This window comes from Bombina bombina, chromosome 1 (genome assembly GCF_027579735.1).
Source record: "Bombina bombina isolate aBomBom1 chromosome 1, aBomBom1.pri, whole genome shotgun sequence".
In the NCBI taxonomy this organism is placed as follows: domain Eukaryota; kingdom Metazoa; phylum Chordata; class Amphibia; order Anura; family Bombinatoridae; genus Bombina; species Bombina bombina.
Window position 1 is genome coordinate 886,809,648 of NC_069499.1, and position 15,467 is coordinate 886,825,114.

A 15,467-nucleotide genomic window follows, 5' to 3' on the forward strand; every position below is an offset into this window, starting at 1 on the left:
TCCCTAATATCGCCGCCACCTACCTACAATTATTAACCTCTAATCTCCCGCCCGCACCATCGCCGCTACTATAATAAAGTTATTAACCCCTAAACCTAACTATAACCCTAACCCTAACACCCCCTAACATAAATATAATTTATATTAAACTAAATAATATTCCTATAATTAAATAAATTATTCCTATTTAAAACTAAATACTTACCTAGAACATAAACCCTAATATAGCTACAATATAATTAATAATAACATTGTAGCTATTTTAGGATTTATATTTATTTTACAGGCAACTTTGTATTTATTTTAACTAGGTACAATAGCTATTAAATAGTTAATAACTATTTAATAGCTACCTAGTTAAAATAAATACAAAATTACCTGTAAAATAAATCCTAACCTAAGTTACAATTAAACCTAACACTACACTATAATTAAATTAATTAAATAAATTATCTACAATTACCTAAAATAAAATACAATAAAATAAACTATTCTATAATACAAAAAAAGCCCCACTAAATTACAAAAAATAAAAAAGAATTACAAGCAGTTTAAACTAATTACACCTAATCTAAGCCCCCTAATAAAATAAAAAAGCCCCCCAAAATAATAAAATGATCGGAACAGCCAATAGAATGCGAGTTCAATACGATTGGCTGATTGGTTCAGCCAATCGGATTGAACTTCAATCTGATTGGCTGATTGCATCAGCCAATCAGATTTTTTCTACCTTTATTCTGATTGGCTGATAGAATTCTATCAGCCAATCGGAATTGAAGGGACGCCATCTTGAATAAAGTCCCTTAAAGGAACCTTCATTCGTCGTTAGTCCGTCGGGGAAGGAGGATGTACCTAGTTAAAATAAATACAAAGTTGCCTGTAAAATAAATATAAATCCTAAAATAGCTACAATGTAATTATTAATTATATTGTAGCTATATTAGGGTTTATTTGATAGGTAAGTATTTAGTTTTAAATAGGAATAATTTAGTTAATTATAGGAATATTATTTTGTTTAATATAAATTATATTTATGTTAGGGGGGTGTTAGGGTTAGAGTTAGGTTTAGGGGTTAATAACTTTATTATAGTAGTGGCGACGGTGCAGGCAAGAGATTAGGGGTTAATAATTGTAGGTAGGTGGCGGCGATGTTAGGGAGGGCAGATTAGGGTTTAATACTATTTGTTATAGTGTTTGCGAGGCGGGAGTGAGGCGGTTTAGGGGTTAATACATTTATTATAGTTGCGGCGAGGTCCGGTCGGCAGATTAGGGGTTAATAAGTGTAGTTAGGTAGCGTCAACGTTGGGGGGCAGATTAGGGGTTAATAAATATAATATAGGGGTCGGCGATGTTAGGGGCAGCAGATTAGGGTTCATAAGTATAATGTAGGTTGCGGCGGTGTACGGAGTGGCAGATTAGGGGTTAATAGTATAATGCAGGTGTCAGCAATAGCGGGGGCGGCAGATTAGAGGTTAATAAGTGTAAGGTTAGGGGTGTTTAGACTCGGGGTACATGTTAGGGTGTTAGGTGCAGACTTAGAAAGTGTTTCCCCATAGTAAACAATGGGGCTGCGTTAGGAGCTGAACGCTGCTTTTTTGCAGGTGTTAGGTTTTTTTTCAGCCCAAAATGCCCCATTGTTTCCTATGGGGATATCGTGCACGAGCACGTTTTGCCAGCTTACCGCTACCGTAAGCAACAATGGTATTGAGGGTTGAAGTGGAGCTACATTAGGCTCAACGCACCCTTTTTTGAGCCTAACACAGCCCCTCAGACAACTCTAAATACCAGCGTTGTTGGAAGGGCGTTAGCTACGCAGCTTTTTACCGACAAAACTTTAAATCTATCCGAATGTGATTTAAAGCTGGGGGTTACAATAGACATAACATAACAAACATTGAACTAAAAACAAAAGAAAAGCTTTACATCTTTAAAGAAGATAATAACTTTGATATATCAAGTTAGACGATATTGAAGAGAAGATGCAAATAACCGGAATGGAATAGGATTAAATTGCATACCCCAACATCTTATGTATTGTGTTCGAGTGAAATTCAAATTACTGCTTATTCTAATTTATTAAAGGGACATAATATTCATATGCTAAATCACTTGAAACTGATGCATTATAACTGTAAAAAGCTGACAGAAAAATATCTCCTGAGTATCTCTATGTAAAAAAGGAAGATATTTTACCTCACAACTTCCTCAGCTCAGCAGAGTAAGTTCTGTGTAAAAAGTTATACTCAGCTGCTCCCAGCTGCAGGTAAAAAAAATTAAAAAAATGAAGAAATGAACAGCAGCCAATCAGCATCAGCAGTGCTGAGGTCATGAACTCTTACTGTGATCTCATGAGATTTGACTTAACTCTCATGAGATTTCATAGTAAACTTTACCTGATTGGTGAAATAATATGAGAGTGCACGAAGCTCATCCTTTCAGTTGTCCCGGGACAGACATACTAATATGCTGCTTAGAAATCCTTTACAATGGGAGGTTGCTACTGAGGAACTTTTGAGGTAAAATATCTTTCTTTTTTACATAGAGATGTTCAGGTGATATTTTCAAATCAGCTTTTTACAGCTATGCTGCATCACTTTCAAGTGTTTAAACATTTGGGTATTATGGCCCTTTAATGGTTGTTACTCTTAGATTATGAGTAGTTGGTTAGTATGAATAATTAGTTCTAAAATCAGGATGAGATATTTGTTTGTGAAAATTTTTTGAATGTTTGATATTTGTTTAGAGGGGGGAAACTATAAAGCTCTAGTATATTACTACCCAGCTACAGTTTTTTTGGCATGTTTTATTTAGGAGTTTAGCCAATTAGGTAGGCAATATCACCTATACCTCAGGCATTGTATCTTATGATAGTTCCATCATTTGTTTTATTCTTTACGTGGTGGTGCTAGATCTATAGAGTGCGTATCAGTCTCCCCCACTGCCGACCCAGCCACGGACAGCGACAAAGGAGGCGAACCATATATTAGTAGTAGCCACCCACGATTGTATGTATTGGCATTTTCCTGATATTATCTGTGTATAAGTCAGTTTATGATGGTGTTGCAATTGCTTAAATATGCATTTCTGTGGATGTGGTTGCAATTAGTTGTGTACTTTGTTTTTAGCAATTGCGCGTGTATGAGCAATAAGGGATAACAGACAAACATCTTTTAATGAAAATAACAATACCTTCTTACTTAGGCGAGCCTTAAAACCTGTAAGAGGTATAATTTCTATGTTCCACACATAAACAAAATACAAAAAACAATAAAAAAACAAAAACATACATGGGCTATGTAAATCTAAGAGTGTCATTACATTTAACTGACAATTTTGTGCTGTCTAGCTTAGCTTGTCCTGTTAAATTCTCATTATAAATTTGCTCCCTGCTCTTTATATCTGACCATAACAAATACATGCTTTTAGTCTCTGTTTCACAAACAATTAGAGAGGATTTAGGACTTCTCCTTGATGGGATTGGTCGTCTTGTTGTAACATCAGCAGGAGGTATTTTTGAAGCATCCATGATCTTTTTTGAACTGTGCGGTGTAGCAGGGACTTTATCTTGTAGCGCATAGTGTGGGGCTATGCCTGAGTAGTCTCTGGAAAGCATGAGGTTCATTATTTCTTGTTCCTTGACCTCCCGAGTGGCCGTGATGGATCCGGTTCTTGTTCTTTTGGTTTGTGTGGACTCAATGTCCCAGAACAATCCCAGATGTCAAGAGGTTTGTCCCATTCACCTATATTGTAATTGTAAGTGTCCGGGCTTTTTATATGTTCTAGCGCCATTTTTATATGTTGGCTATTTGGTATCTGCGCCAGTTCATCTCGCTGTGGGAGAGATGATCTGTCTTGGACATCATTCCGGTATTTGTTTTTCACTAGAATATTTTTTTCGCTCCTTTTTGCAGGTGTGAGCACTACTTTGCAGTGACTGGGAAGTTGCATAAAATCCCTGGGTATCTACTTGTGAAATTCTTCAGCCTTTCTGGGCCGTGTGGATGTAACATGTCTGTGGGTTGAATTTTGCGGTGTTATCTGTTCCTCCGATATAGCCATAGGTGCTTTACCCATGAGGCGTTGTAGCTCCTGTGTTTAGAGTGCTTGCTCTAGTAACGGGTGGAAGAGTGCCTCCAGTTTGAGGAGTAGTAGGTCATACGAGTCGGGAGCATTTTTGCCCATGATTTTGCTTGGACACGCCCCTCCGATCAACGTTCTTTATCCACCTTTCGAACAATCCTTCGTTGCAATGTTTGATCAATTTTGATCAAGGCTGAGTACATTTTTCACCATTTTAACTGGTTGCCGGTGTGATTTCTATATTGTGAGCACCTGTTAATTGATACAGGTGAGTTTAATTACAAATTACAGGAGCATAACAAACTTGGAATGCAATTATTTCTTACAATTTTGAGAAGGTGCCAATAATTTTGTCCCATCCATTTTTGAAGTTTTGCGTGGAATGTGTCAGATTTGGCTTTTTTCTCCACTTTTTTGTGTCCTACCAATACAAACAAAATAATTAACATGCCTAAAAATGTATAATTGCAAATATTTTCTGGGGGAAGTTGTGCATTATTTGACAGAAATGCATGGGTGCCAATATTTTTGGCCATGACTATATATATATATATATATATATATATATATATATATATATATGTAGTTTAAAGTCAATTAGAAAAGGCACTCCATAAAAAATAGCAGCCTCCAGGGTGCACTTAAAGATAATAATCCAATATCCATACGTAGAAAAAAAGGCACTCACTGAAAAAGTTAAGACTTAGCTTTTAATAAATAAATAAGTTAAAAATGCATGACGTTTCGGAGGCATTCCACCTCCTTTTTCAAATGCATGATACAGACATTTTGAAAAATACAAAAAGCAGTATACAGAATACATTACCCCTTCACCTTAAATACCCAAATGGCTTCTGACAACGCCGAGCCGCGTCCGCGGCCCGCATGCTGCATACCCGGAAATCGTGTGACCGGAAGTTGCATCATCCACGTGAGTCACGTGATGACGTCTGTTACCATAGTGACATCGGTATCGTAGACAAAACGGAGTGGCCCATCTAGCTGTCAAAAACAAAAGACTCATCAGCTATTATTTGAATTCAATCTGCCAGTGTCACCTACTAATGCGAACAAACGTTATCAGAGCACTGTGCAAAATAAAAACAGTAAAAGCAATCAATCACAAGTGACATCATATATCCTCTATTTATATGTTTTTTTATCTAATTGCCATTGATCACTTGTGATTGATTGCTTTTACTGTTTTTATTTTGCACAGTGCTCTGATAACGTTTGCTCGCATTCGTAGGTGACACATCCTAAGCCACTGTAAACTCCACAGCTTGATCACTGACAGCTGCCCAGTTCCTAGCAACCCAGGCAGTTAACCCCTGAGCAGCCTGGGTGACAGTCCCATAGGAAAGCATTGCAAACATTATCAACATAGCACAGAGAAAACCTGGCACTCACCAGCAGATACACAGTAATGTTTAAAAGCAAAACTGGGGGAAGCCAAAGAATCAAGACCAGGACCACTTCAAGGTCTCCCCCTTCCTGGGACCCTAACCAGCACCCACACAATGCATAATTTCAAACAAACCAACTGGGTTGCTGGGAACTGTGCAATGAACTTTTGAAGAACTTGCGCAAGTTTCAAAAACCTTACCGGCAAATTGTGACATCATCAAAGAAGGACACTACCACCGCCGACGAAAGAAGGATCCGGAGTGAAGCAGACACCAGGAGCGGTAAGATTACCTGCATAGCAGGACTGTCTTAATCTTGCCTCTAGGTGTGTAGTCTTAACTTAGGACGATAACGTTTAAGAACCCGGAACGGAACACGTATCGCATATGATAATACCACCAGTGTAGCAAGACCACAAGAGCTGTAGAAGCTTGTGAAGTATTCCTGAAAATTTAAAGGTATGGTAGTTGCTGGCCACTGCTATCAATACCTACTTTAATTCAACTACACTTGGAGGACATTAATTATGGTGTTAGCTAAGGAAGAATTGTGACTTTCTCCTATACATCTTTAAAAAGACACTAAGGGGCTGATTTATTATCTGTCGGACAGACATGATCCGCTGTAGCGGATCATGTCTGTCCGACATCGCTGAATGCCGACAACATACGCTGTCGGCATTTATCATTGCACAAGCAGTTCTGGTTAACTGCTTGTGCAATGCTGCCCCCTGAAGATTCGCAATCAACCTGATCAAATACGATTGGGCGGATTGATGTCCGCCACCTCAGTGGAGGCGTAAGAGTTAAGGAGCAGTGGTCTAAAGCTGCTTCTTAACTCCTGTTTCCGGCGAGCCTAAAGGCTCACGTGGAAGTAGGTGCATTATACACCATTCAGACAATGGTAAATTGCCCCCTAAGTGGAGACTTTTTATAGTATCAGAGACTGGTTTACATTGTTACGAACTGGACATTTATATGAACTATTTTGTATGCTTTTATGAGAAGGAAACTGCTGTCTGTATTATTTTAGTTTTTTAACCCTATTAAATCAGTATAATTGTAGATTCTGTACTATTTTATGGCTAGATTTAGAGTTTTGCGGCCAAAGGGATGCATTAGCTACGTGTGTTTTTTCCCCCCGCGCCTTTTAAATAACGCTGGTATTTAGAGTTCTCTGAAGGGCTGCATTAGACTCCAAAAAGGGAGCGTAGAGCATAATTTACCGCCACTTCAACTCTAAATACCAGCGTTGCTTACGGTAGCGGCCAGCTTGAATAACGTGCTCGTGCACGATTCCCCCATAGGAAACAATGGGGCAGTTTGAGCTGCAAAAAAACCTAACACCTGCAAAAAAGCAGCGTTCAGCTCCTAACGCAGCCCCATTGTTTCCTATGGGGAACACTTCCTAAGTCTGCACACCTCCGTGCACACCTCCGTACACCGCTGCCACCTACATTATACCTATGCACCCCTAATCTGCTGCCCCTAACACTGCCGACCCCTATATTATATTTATTAACCCCTAATCTGCCCCCCCAACGTCGCCGCTACTTTAACTACACTTATTAACCCCTAATCTGCCGACCGGACCTCACCGCCACTATAATAAATGTATTAACCCCTAAACTGCCTCACTCCCACCTCTCAAACCCTATAATTAATAGTATTAACCCCTAATCTGCCCTCCCTAACATCGTCGACACCTAACTTCAAGTATTAACCCCTAATCTGCCGACCCGACCTGGCCGCTACTCTAATAAATGTATTAACCCCTAAAGCTAAGTCTAACCCTAACACCCCCCTAAGTTAAATATACTTTTAATCTAACGAAATAAATTATTTCTTATTAAATAAATTAAGCTGTTCCAATCAGCCAATAGAATGCAAGCTCAATCTGATTGGCTGATTGGATCAGCCAATCGTATTGAACTTGAATCTGATTGGCTGATTCAATCAGCCAATCAGATTTTTCCTACCTTAATTCTGATTGGCTGATAGAATCCTATCAGCCAATCAGAATTCGAGAGACGCCATCTTGGATGACGTCATTTAATGGAACCTTCATTCGTCGTTAGTCCGTCGGTGAGGAAGGATGGCTCCGCGTCGGCTGCTTCAAGATGGACCCGCTCTGCTCCGGATGGAAGAAGATAGAAGATGCCGCCTGGATGAAGACTTCCGACCTTCTGGAGGACCTCTTCTGGCCGGATAGGATGAAGATTTCGGACCCTCTGGAGGACCTCTTCTGGCCGGATAGGATGAAGACTTCGGACCCTCTTCTGGACGGATCGGTGATACCCGGCTGGGTGAAGACAAGGTAGGGAGATCTTCAGGGGATTAGTGTTAGGTTTTTTAAGGGGGTTTTGGGTTAGATTAGGGGTATGTGGGTGGTGGGTTGTAATGTTGGGGGGTATTGTATGTTTTTTTTTTTCAGGCAAAAGAGCATATTTCTTTGGGGCATGCCCCGCAAAAGGCCCTTTTAAGGGCTGGTAAGGTAATAGAGCTGTTAACTTTTTATATTAGAATAGGGTAGGCATTTTTTTTATTTTGGGGGGCTTTGAGTAGGTGTAATTAGTTTAAAATTCTTGTGATTTTTTTTTGTAATTTAGTGTTTGTTTGTTTTTGTAATTTAGTTTAGTTGATTTAATTGTAGGTAAGTTAATTTATTTAATTTATTTATTGCTAGTGTAGTGTTAGGTTTAATTGTAACTTGGGTTAGGATTTATTTTACAGGTAATTTTGTAATTATTTTAACTAGGTAGCTATTAAATAGTTAATAACTATTTAATAGCTATTGCACCTAGTTAAAATAAATACAAAGTTGCCTGTAAAATAAATATAAATCCTAAAATAGCTACAATATAATTATTCATTATTTTGTAGCTATATTAGGGTTTATTTTACAGGTAAGTATTTAGCTTTAAATAGGATTAATTTATTTAATAAGAAATAATTTATTTCGTTAGATTAAAATTATATTTAATTTAGGGGGGTGTTAGGGTTAGACTTAGCTTTAGGGGTTAATACATTTATTAGAGTAGCGGCGATGTCCGGTCGGCAGATTAGGGGTTAATACTTGAAGTTAGGTGTCGGCAATGTTAGGGAGGGCAGATTAGGGGTTAATACTATTTATTATAGGGTTTGCGAGGCGGGAGTGAGGCGGTTTAGGGGATAATACATTTATTATAGTAGCGGCGAGGTCCGGTCGGCAGATTAGAGGTTAATAAGTGTAGGTAGGTAGCAGCGACGTTGGGGGGGGCAGATTAGGGGTTAATAAATATTATGTAGGTGTCGGTGGTGTTAGGGGCAGCAGATTAGGGGTACATAGGGATAATGTAGGTGGCGGCGGTGTCTGGTCGGCAGATTAGAGGTTTAGGGGTACATAGGTAGTTTATGGGTGTTAGTGTACTTTAGAGCACAGTAGTTAAGAGCTTTATAAACCGTCGTCAGCCCATAAAGCTCTTAACTCCTGACTTTTTTCTGCGGCTGGAGTTTTGTCGTTAGAGTTCTAACGCTCACTTCAGCCAAGACTCTAAATACCAGCGTTAGGAAGATCCCATTGAAAAGATAGGATACTCAATTGGCGTAAGGGGATCTGCGGTATGGAAAAGTCGCGGCTGGAAAGTGAGCGTTAGACCCTTTCCTGACTGACTCTAAATACCAGCGGGCGGTAAAAAGCAGCGTTAGGACCCCTTAACGCTGGTTTTGACGGCTAACGCAGAACTCTAAATCTAGGCGTTAGTTTTTAAACCTATCAAATCATGATGGTGAGTCTTAGAGCACTGCCCTGAAGTTTGTTTGCTATATATAAATTTATATATATATATATATATATATATATATATATATATATATATATATATATGTGTGTGTGTCTGTAATTTCATATATACACATATAAATACATAAATACAAATGTACACACACACACACACACACACATATATATATATATATATACATACATACATATACATATTCAGACATGTATGTATGTATGTCTATAATAAATCCCTTTGCATGCCTTTTGTTTTCTGACAACTGAGATCTCAAATGTTTGAGCCCTAACTCTTTTATTCAATTTTTTTTAAATAATTGTTATTAGACATTGTTATAATGGTAACTGTACTGTACAATGCATTTTTGATGTGTTTTGTGCAACTTTTTAGTCGAGTGTAACAGTAAACCAGAAATCTGAACTCACGCTAACAGACAATTGTTGAAATTCAATTGTGTTCAAGCGAACGCATTTACTACCAACTCATAATATGCGCTCTACTTCCAATGTGCGCAAAGAGCTGCAATAAACCCCTTATCGCTCATGTGCGACAGTTAGTGCACCACTTATAATATAGCCCTAAGTGTGCACTTAAAGTGACGGTAAATTTTGCTAATGTACAAGTCCTAATCTAAAAAAAATGTTAGATTTTAATGTAACTTTTATTCATTAGTTCTTACTTTTTATGTGCCATTCAAAAGACATCCTTTAATCAGACATCCTTTTCTTATTGTTCCTCCATCTTCCCCTCACTAAACATGTAATATCCAATTACATTGCGTACCGTACTGAAGTGCTGTACGGCACGCTATGTGATTGGATTCCACACAGAAAAAAAAGTACTCTAGTGAAGGGTGGACAAAGGTACAATAAGAAAAACATAATTTATGTAAGAACTTACCTGATAAATTCATTTCTTTCATATTGGCAAGAGTCCATGAGCTAGTGACGTATGGGATATACAATCCTACCAGGAGGGGCAAAGTTTCCCAAACCTCAAAATGCCTATAAATACACCCCTCACCACACCCACAATTCAGTTTAACTAATAGCCAAGTAGTGGGGTGATAAAGAAAGGAGTAAAAAGCATCAACAAAGGAATCTGGAAATAATTGTGCTTTATACAAAAAAATCATAACCACCATAAAAAGGGTGGGCCTCATGGACTCTTGCCAATATGAAAGAAATGAATTTATCAGGTAAGTTCTTACATAAATTATGTTTTCTTTCATGTAATTGGCAAGAGTCCATGAGCTAGTGACGTATGGGATATCAAATACCCAAGATATGGAACTCCACGCAAGAGTCACTAGAGAGGGAGGGATAAAAATAAACAACAGCCATATGCTGAAAAATTAATCCACAACCCAAATTATAAGTTATTCTCATGAAGAAAAGGAAAATTTAAAACATCAGCAGAAGAATCAAACTGAAACAGCTGCCTGAAGAACTTTTCTACCAAAAACTGCTTCTGAAGAAGCAAATACATCAAAACGGTAGAATTTTGTAAATGTATGCAAAGAGGACCAAGTTGCCGCTTTGCAAATCTGATCAACTGAAGCTTCATTCTTAAAAGCCCATGAAGTGGAAACTGATCTAGTGGAATGAGCTGTAATTCTCTGAGGCGGGGCCTGACCCGACTCTAAATAAGCTTGACGAATCAAAAGCTTTAACCAAAAAGCCAAGGAAATAGCAGAAGCCTTTTGACCTTTTCTAGAACCAGAGAATATAACAAATAGACTAGAAGTCTTTCTGAAATCTTTAGTAGCTTCAACATAATATTTCAAAGTTCTCACCACATCCAAAGAATGTAAGGATTTTTCCAAAGAATTCTTAGGATTAGGACACAAGGAAGGGACAACAATTTCTCTACTAATGTTGTTAGAATTCACAACCTTAGGTAAGAACTTAAATGAAGTCTGCAAAACCGCCTTATCCTGATGAAAAATCAGAAAAGGAGATTCACAAGAAAGAGCAGAAAGCTCAGAAACTCTTCTAGCAGAAGAGATGGCCAAAAGGAACAACACTTTCCAAGAAAATAGTTTAATGCCCAAAGAGTGCATAGGCTCAAATGGAGTAGCCTGTAACACCATCAAAACCAAACTAAGACTCCAAGGAGGAGAAATTGATTTAATGACAGGCTTAATACGAACTAAAGCCTGTACAAAACAGTGAATATCAGGAAGAGTAGCAATCTTTCTGTGAAATAAAACAGAAAGAGCAGAGATTTGTCCCTTCAAAGTACTTGCAGACAAACCTTTATCCAAACCATCCTGAAGAAACTGTAAAATTCTAGGAATTCTAAATGAATGCCAAGAGAATTTCTGAGAAGAACACCATGAAATGTAAGTCTTCCAAACTCGATAATAAATCTTCCTAGAGAGAGATTTAGGAGCTTGTAATGTAAGTATTAATTACTGAGTCAGAGAAACCTCTATGAGTTAGTACTAAGTGTTCAATTTCCATACCTTCAAATTTAATGATTTGAGAACCTGATGGAAAAAACGGACCTTGAGACAGTAGGTCCGGCCTTAATGGAAGTGGCCAAGGTTGGCAACTGGACATCCGAACAAGATCCGCATACCAAAACCTGTGGGGCCATGCTGGAGCCACCAGCAAAACAAATGATTGTTCCATGATGATTTTGGAGATCACTCTTGGAAGAAGAACTAGAGGCGGGAAAATATAAACAGGATGATAACACCAATGAAGTGTCAGCGCATCCACTGCTTCCGCCTGAGAATCCCTGGACCTGGACAGGTATCTGGGAAGTTTCTTGTTTAGATGAGAATCCATCAGATCTATTTCTGGAAGACCCCACATCTGAACAATCTGAGAAAACACATCCGGATGGAGAGAGCACTCCCCTGGATGTAAAGTCTGACAGCTGAGATAATCCGCCTCCCAATTGTCTACACCTGGGATATGAACCGTTGAAATTAGACAGGAGCTGGATTCCGCCAAAACAAGTATCGGAGATACTTCTTTCATAGCTTGGGGACTGTGAGTCCCACCCTGATGATTGACATATGCCACCGTTGTAATATTGTCTGTCTGAAAACAAATGAACGGTTCTCTATTCAACAGAGGCCAAAACTGAAGAGCTCTGAGAATTGCACGGAGTTCTAAAATATTGATTGGTAATCTCGTATCTTGAGATTTCCAAACCCCTTGTGCTGTCAGAGATCCCCAGACAGCTCCCCAACCTGAAAGACTCGCATCTGTTGTGATCACAGTCCAGGTTTGCCGAACAAAAGATGCCCCTTGAACTAAATGCTGGTGATTTAACCACCACGTCAGAGAGTGTCGAACATTGGGATTTAAGGATATTAATTGTGATATCTTTGTATAATCCCGGCACCATTGATTCAGCATACAAAGCTGGAGAGGTCTCATGTGAAAAGGAGCAAAAGGAATCACGTCCGATGCTGCAGTCATGAGGCCTAAAACTTCCATGCACATAGCAACGAAGGGAATGACTGAGACTGAAGGTGCCGACATGCTGCAACCAATTTCAAATGTCTCTTTTCTGTTAGAGACAGAGTCATGGACACTGAATCTAATTGGAAACCTAAAAAGGTGACCCTTGTCTGAAGAATCAAGAAACATTTTTGGTAAATTGATCCTCCAACCATGTTTTCGAAGAAACAACACTAGTTGATTTGTGTGAGATTCTGCAGGACGTAAAGACTGAGCTAGAACCAAGATATCGTCCAAATACGGAAACACCGCAATTACAGAGAGTAGGGCACCAAGAACCTTTGAAAAGATTCTTGGAGCTGTTGCTAGGCCAAATGGAAGAGCAACATATTGGTAATGCTTGTCTAGAAAAGAGAATCTCAGGAACTGATAATGTTCTGGATGAATAGGAATATGAAGGTAAGCATCCTGCAAGTCTATTGTAGACATATAATGTCCTTGCTGAACAAAAGGCAGAATAGTCCTTATAGTCACCATCTTGAAAGTTGGTACTCTTACATAACGATTCAAAATTTTCAGATCCAGAACTGGTCTGAATGAATTTTCTTTCTTTGGGACAATGAATAGATTTGAATAAAACCCCAGACCTTGTTCCTGAAAAGGAACCAGCATGATTACCCATGAAACCTCCAGGTCTGAAACACACTTCAGGAAGGCCTGAGCTTTTACTGGATTTACTGGGATGCGTGAGAGAAAATATCTTCTCACAGGAGGTCTTACTCTGAATCCTATTCGGTACCCCTGAGAGACAATGCTCTAAATCCATTGATTTTGGACAGAATTTGCCCAAATATCCTTGAAAAACCTTAATCTGCCCCCTACTAGCTAAGCTGGAATGAGGGCCACACCTTCATGCAGACTTAGGGGCTGACTTTGGTTTCTTAAAAGGCTTGGATTTATTCCAATTTGAGGAAGGCTTCCAATTGGAAACAGTTTCCTTGGGGGAAGGATTAGGTTTTTGTTCCTTATTTTGATGAAAAGAATGAAAACAATTTAAAGCCTTAGATTTACCCTTAGGTTTTTTATCCTGAGGCAAAAAAACTCCCTTCCCCCAGGAACAGTTGAAATAATAGAATCCAACTGAGAACCAAATAAATTATTACCTTGGAAAGAAAGAGATAGTAATCTAGACTTTTCATTCCAAGATTTAAGCCACAAAGCTCTTCTAGCTAAAATAGCTAAAGACATGGATCTAACATCAATTTTGATAATATAAAAAATTGCATCACAAATAAAATGATTAGCATGTTGAAGTAAACGAACAATGCTATATAAGTCAGAATCCAATTCTTGTTGTGCTAAATTCTCCAACCAAAATTATGAAGCAGCTGCAACATCAGCCAAAGAAATTGCAGACCTGAATATAAATAGGCTTTCCTTAGATAAGATTCAAGCTTCCTATCTAAAGGAACTTTAAAGGAAGTACTATCTTCCATATGAATAGTGGTTTGTTTAGCAAGAGTAGAAATAGCCCCATCAACTTTGGGGATCTTTTCCCAAAACTCTATTCAAATTGCTGGTAAAGGATACAATTTTTTAAACCTTGCAGAAGGATTAAAAGGAGTACCCGGCTTATTCCATTCCTTAGAAATCATATCAGAAATAGCATCAGGAATAGGAAAAACCTCTGGAGTAACCACAGGAGGTTTAAAAACAGAATTTAAATGTTTACTGGTTTTAATATCAAGAGGACTATCTTCCTCAATATCCAAAGTAATTAACACTTCTTTTAACAAAGAACGCATATACTCCATTTTAAATAAATAAGTAGATTTGTCAGTGTCAATATCTGAGGAAGGATCTTCTGAATCAGATAGATCCTCATCAGAGGTGGATAATTCATTATGTTGTCGGTCATTTGAAATTTCATCAACTTTAAGAGAAGTTTTAAAAGACCTCTTACACTTATTAGAAGGCGGAAAAGCAGGCAAAGCCTTCTGAATAGAATCAGTAACAAATTCTTTAAAATTCATAGGTATATCATGTAGATTGGAAGTTGAAGGAACTGCAACCGGCAATGTACTATTACTGATGGACACACTATCTGCATGTAAAAGTTTATTATGGTTGGCAACTAATACAAATGACATTAGGAGATATAATCTCCACAATTTTACAACAAATGCACTTAGCTTTCGTAGAACCGATGTCAGGCAGCAAAGTTCCAACAGATACTTCTGAGGCAGGATCAGGTTGAGATATCTTGCAGAATGTAAAAAAAAACCCCCACATATAAATCAAAATTATCAATTTTTCTTATATGACAGTTTCAGGAATGGGAAAAAATGCAAATAGCATAGCCCTCTGACATAGAAAAAGGCAAGAGGCAAACAGCAATGGGGCAAATAAATAATGAAAAAGTTTGGCCCCAAGTATGACGCACAACGCAACTTAAAAAATTTTTGGCGCCAACCATGTCCGGAAATGACACACTTGTGTCACTAATGATGCAACCCTATGTGAAACCTCTACGTCAATTACAACTCCAGAAAAGACGAACTTGCGTCAATGGACGTGCCTTTCGCGCCAAAAAATTCTTGCGCCAAGAATGATGTAATAAAGTGTAGCATTTGGCGCCCCCGCGAGCCTATGTCAGCCCGCAATTTGAAACAAAGTAGTCAATTGAAAAAAAGACTAAACCCCAGGTAAGAAAAAAATATTTCTTAATATTAACTTTCCCCAAATATGAAACTGACAATCTGCAAAAGGAAATACATGAACCT